At 30.1% G+C, this 4,827-nt stretch overlaps 1 pseudogene; it reads left to right on the forward strand.

Annotated features, from left to right (window-relative positions):
* Nucleotides 1-691: 691 nt before the first annotated feature.
* Nucleotides 692-3,295, forward strand: LOC124896747 (annotated as a pseudogene).
* The last annotated feature ends 1,532 nt before the right edge of the window (nt 3,296-4,827 follow it).

A 4,827-nucleotide genomic window follows, 5' to 3' on the forward strand; every position in this document is an offset into this window, starting at 1 on the left:
ATGTTAAACATGTAATTAACACATAATTACCCAATTATATCCTTAATAACTCATTAAGCACACAAAAGAGTCTTCAAAACTAAGCTAAACACGCATAGATAATGACAACCATAATCATTGTTAAGATATAAAACCAATATCAAATGTGTAACAATGAAAATAGCATAGGACATATAGGAATATAGTTTCCAAAATGTAAACCCCAATTCAAGTGAGCGAGCATCTATAATTTCTTAGTACACAAATGTATGAAACATGGCCTGAAAACAATAGACTCCAACATCCACAGATCAAGTATATGGGTCACCTTATGTAAAAACCATATCTTAGGAAAATTGGCCAACACCCAATTATCAAAATTAACGTATCCATTAGCTAATTATCTTAAATATTCACAATAAACTAAAATAAAATGCTTAAATAGTGAAATATAATAAGTCAAACGATCTCAATTATAAGGAAGTCGAAAACGCTTCAAAAAGTATTATGTATGACAGAACAAATACAATGCAACATCGTGGAGACATCTATAGAATTCTATGGGACATGTCAAAGTAAGATAAAATTGTCTAGAAATGGAAAACCAACAATAAGAAAAGTATGAATGGCGGGTTACCAAAATATATACCATGTTGTCCGCTAGTTATTAATATTGATTTCTCATCCTTGGAAATTATGTTCTGCAGGATATATGATGATAGAAAAAAGATATATTCAACTTGTTTTCCTACTTATTTGTTCTCTGGCCATCAGCAAAATTGTATCTGCAAAAGTAAATGAATCACCAAAACAAGAAAAAGGCACAGATCATGCATATTTTGTCGATAAAACAATTGTTCAGAATGCTGTGTCAAAAGGAGCAGATTAATCACAACACATAAAAGTTGAAAAAATTAATGTATGTAGTTGCATAAAGAAGTTGTTGACTTAGCTTGTTTTACCTCCAGTGTGCTTAGATGGATCACCTCCAGCATACCATCTTGATCGAGGATTTGGACATGGAGTTAAAAGTTGGATCATTCTATTCTCAGTAAGTTTAGCATATCGTAATTCTGATTCTATTAATATACATTGATATATCATGATATTTTATACAGTTGACTGCTTTAATGTTTTGACTTCTTATGGGCAATTTATTTAAGTTACTCTTTTAAGTGATCTAATAGAAAAACACATGTATAAAAACTTAAACTTTTTCTTTCGAAAGAGTAGGAAAACTTATGATCTTCAGTTATTGGACATGTCTTTTGAAAATCTTTTAAATATTTCAAAACATTCACTTGTCTCTAGGGAGAAGCGTGGCGCAGAAACATCACAGACTGCCTGAACCGTTCTAAGAATGAGTTGGGTTCTTCAAAAATTATGATGCAATTTATATTTTTAGGCATTTTTAGCAAGAGCAAAAACAAAAATCCAAGTTCTCTTTGATTAAGCTACCTAATATCTTGTTTTGAATTATTTATATAAAAAATTATTTCTCGAGAACTATTTGATAAAATAAACAGAATAAAAAGTCTAGTTTGATTGAGAAAGTCTTATATGATGATAAGTTTACAACAACAACAACAAAAAACCCAGTGTATTCCCACATAGTGAGGTCTAGGGAGGGTAAGATGTACGCAGTCCATACCTCTACCTCTAAAGAAATAGAAAGGCTGTTTTCGATAGACCCCAAGGTTAATTTTTAAAAATCATGCAGATTTTTACAATTGGAACAAAGTCTTTATTAGGTATTGTGATGGTGGAGCTTTCACCGGAGATATCAAAAGTGTTGATCTTGTATGTTATCCTTTGAATTCATGTTTTATAAATTATAAATGTGTATCCTTGTTTAAGACATTTCTTTATCATTTATGTAATTCGACAAGACAATATTGAACTACACTCACATCCAAATTTTGCTTAGGCTACCAATCTTCATTTTAGAGGTGCAAGGATAGTTGGTGTAGTAATTGAGGATCTATTAGCAAAGGGATTATCGAATGCAAAGAACATATGTAAGTTTGATTTATAGTAAAATAAATAGTATTTGTGTTGTCGAATGTTAGAAAATACTGAGAGAAATTAAACATTACAGGCCATTCTTTCTGGTGGTTCTGCTCATGGATATCCAGCAATGCTATATTGTGATCACTTTCACAATTTATTACCTAAAGCTCAGAGTGAAATGCTTGGTTGATGCTGGTTATTTTATCCATGTGTAAGATGCACATTTAAGGATTTTACAATTCCTGTATAATAAAATTAAATGATACTAGATGTTGCTCTACTTGTAGGAAAAATCTACTACTAACAAATGTGTTTGAGTCGATCTTCAGAGATGTAATTACTTTACTTGTAAAATTCTATCTCTTTCATTTACTTTAATTTATGTAGCTAACGAATATCTAAGCAAGTTCTTAGATGAAGATTATATAAGAGTTCATTATTAATTGTTAGTATTGTTTTTGACCGTTATATGTATGTTGATTTAAGGTCGTGTGTTATTACTAAAACCTATTTTTTGAGTTTCAGGGATTTACCAAAGTGTTACCAAAATTATGCATTTCAATAATGAAACTAGAATTGGTACATTTTATAGCTTCTTAGATTCAATTGTCGTCTTGTGTTTCTTTTGTCATTGAGATAATGGATATATACAAACTACTATACGTTCACCCTGCAGTGTTTCTTCCCAGAAAACATACAACAAGATATCAAGACACCATATTTTACTATGATGTCAGCATTTGATGGTTATCAGGTATAAAGATATTATATATATTGAAGATTATATTCAGATATATGCATCTAAGCAACGTAGCATGAAAATGTAACCATTAATAAGAAGTTGCAACAACAAATTATCACTTATACATTACTCCCTTAGTCTTAATTTATGTGGCACCATTTGACTTGACTCAAAATTTATGAAGGATAGAAGACTTTTGAAATTCGTGCTCCAAAACAAACCATAAACATTTGTATAACGATAAATTATTTCATTAAGGGTAAAAGTAAAGTTTTAAAATGTAGTTTTTTCAAATTATGAAAAGATGACATTCTTTTGAAACAAACAAAAAAGAAAGTGTCACAAAAATTGTTCAGATAGAGTGTATAAGTTATTTCTCAATGCGTTTAATTATATATGGATACAGTTATGATTCACTATTTTTCCTTTTTCATTTGAGGTTTGTAATGAAATGTTTTTTAGGTGGACAATATTATAGGCTCTAATATCAGCCAATACATTCAAGCCTGAAATTGCATTGAAAGTCAAAACAAATCCTTCAAAGGTTTGCCCAATTTCAAGTAGCTATATTCTACTTTTTTTAACACTACCTAGATGATTAACCGGCTCTTCGCATGGTGATGAATGATCTCATTAGTCTTACATACAATCATTCACTAATATCCATATCACTAATATCCATATATCTTTTAGATATTATATACCAATGCAACTTATTTTTCTGCACTCTTTAGAGACTACTCCAATTAATTACAATAGTGCCACAACCCAAATGGTCGTGACATCCAAACTAGAGAACTATCTAACCCCAACTCAGAGGTGGATTAAGAAAATTTATGGCCTAAGGACAAAATTAAATGGAGGCCTTAGGTTTTTAAGATAAAATAATTGTTTTTATAAAGTCTACTTTAATATTATATAATCGATTTCTTCTAATAATTCTTTTTTAATTAATAATATATCTTGAGACATAACACTCAGAACTAGATATATCAAAATTCTTCAAAATTTTATCATATAAAAAATCTATTTTTCATAAAATAATAATTAATAATCTTTTTAAAATCTGTAATCTATTATTACTTTTAAAAAATGAGGGCCCTCAAATTTAAGGGCCTTAGATGACCGCCTTTTTTCTGAAATAGTAGAGCCGCCCCTGCCCAACCTTAAATACATCCATTAATCAATTAATATGAAATAAAAATAAATCTCAAAAACTAATTAATAATTAGTAAATGAGAAATTACTGTATGTTACATCCCCAAGACTCAAAAGTCACTGTATAAAGACACTAATCCAAAACAAGTGTCTAAGCATAATACAAAAATAACAAAAAGAACAAAGTCATTGTCTGGAAAAAATACAATAAGAACTATAAAGATCCGTGACAACGTGAAATGCAAGTACCTTACCCTCGGATCGAATCAGCCGGTACCACTAGAGATGAGGTCATGTCTAAGTTTCTGAAACACAGTCTGTACTCAATAAAAGAATAGCACATGGTATAATTAGTACAAACCTTTCACGATCCGAGACTACCCTTTTGTCGCAACACGATGCTCAGACTCGCAATTGACCTCAAGCTAACCATTGGCCTATCAAAACACTAAGAATATTGAAACAAATAATGAAATTCTGAGTAAAAACTAAACTTAAATGAGAGGAGTATAATAAAATCAAAATAAAAGAAAAATCAATACTAGATGTCAAAACTAAAACTACCCGACATAATTAATATGCTAAAAATATAACTATTTGTCTGAAAGCCTTTAAATCTTATGAGTTATTGGGACAAGCCCTCAACTAACTCCAATGATCTGAAATTAGAATATTACTAAATAAAAATATTGATAATTGACCCTCCAATGATGAGGACTCACCAAAACCTACTGCGATACGGTGAGAAATCATACTAAGCACGATCTGGATGCTGAACATCAGAACCTATATTATAAGACAATATAGACAAAAAAAATATGCGATCAATAATTTAAATGTAATTAGTAGATGCGATAGGAAATAACTAATATAGGTCAAACATGATACATATGACATGGTAAACTGATGCACGACAAACCAAGTAATAAACATGTAAT

The sequence above is a fragment of the Capsicum annuum genome, chromosome 3 (genome assembly GCF_002878395.1).
Source record: "Capsicum annuum cultivar UCD-10X-F1 chromosome 3, UCD10Xv1.1, whole genome shotgun sequence".
In the NCBI taxonomy this organism is placed as follows: domain Eukaryota; kingdom Viridiplantae; phylum Streptophyta; class Magnoliopsida; order Solanales; family Solanaceae; genus Capsicum; species Capsicum annuum.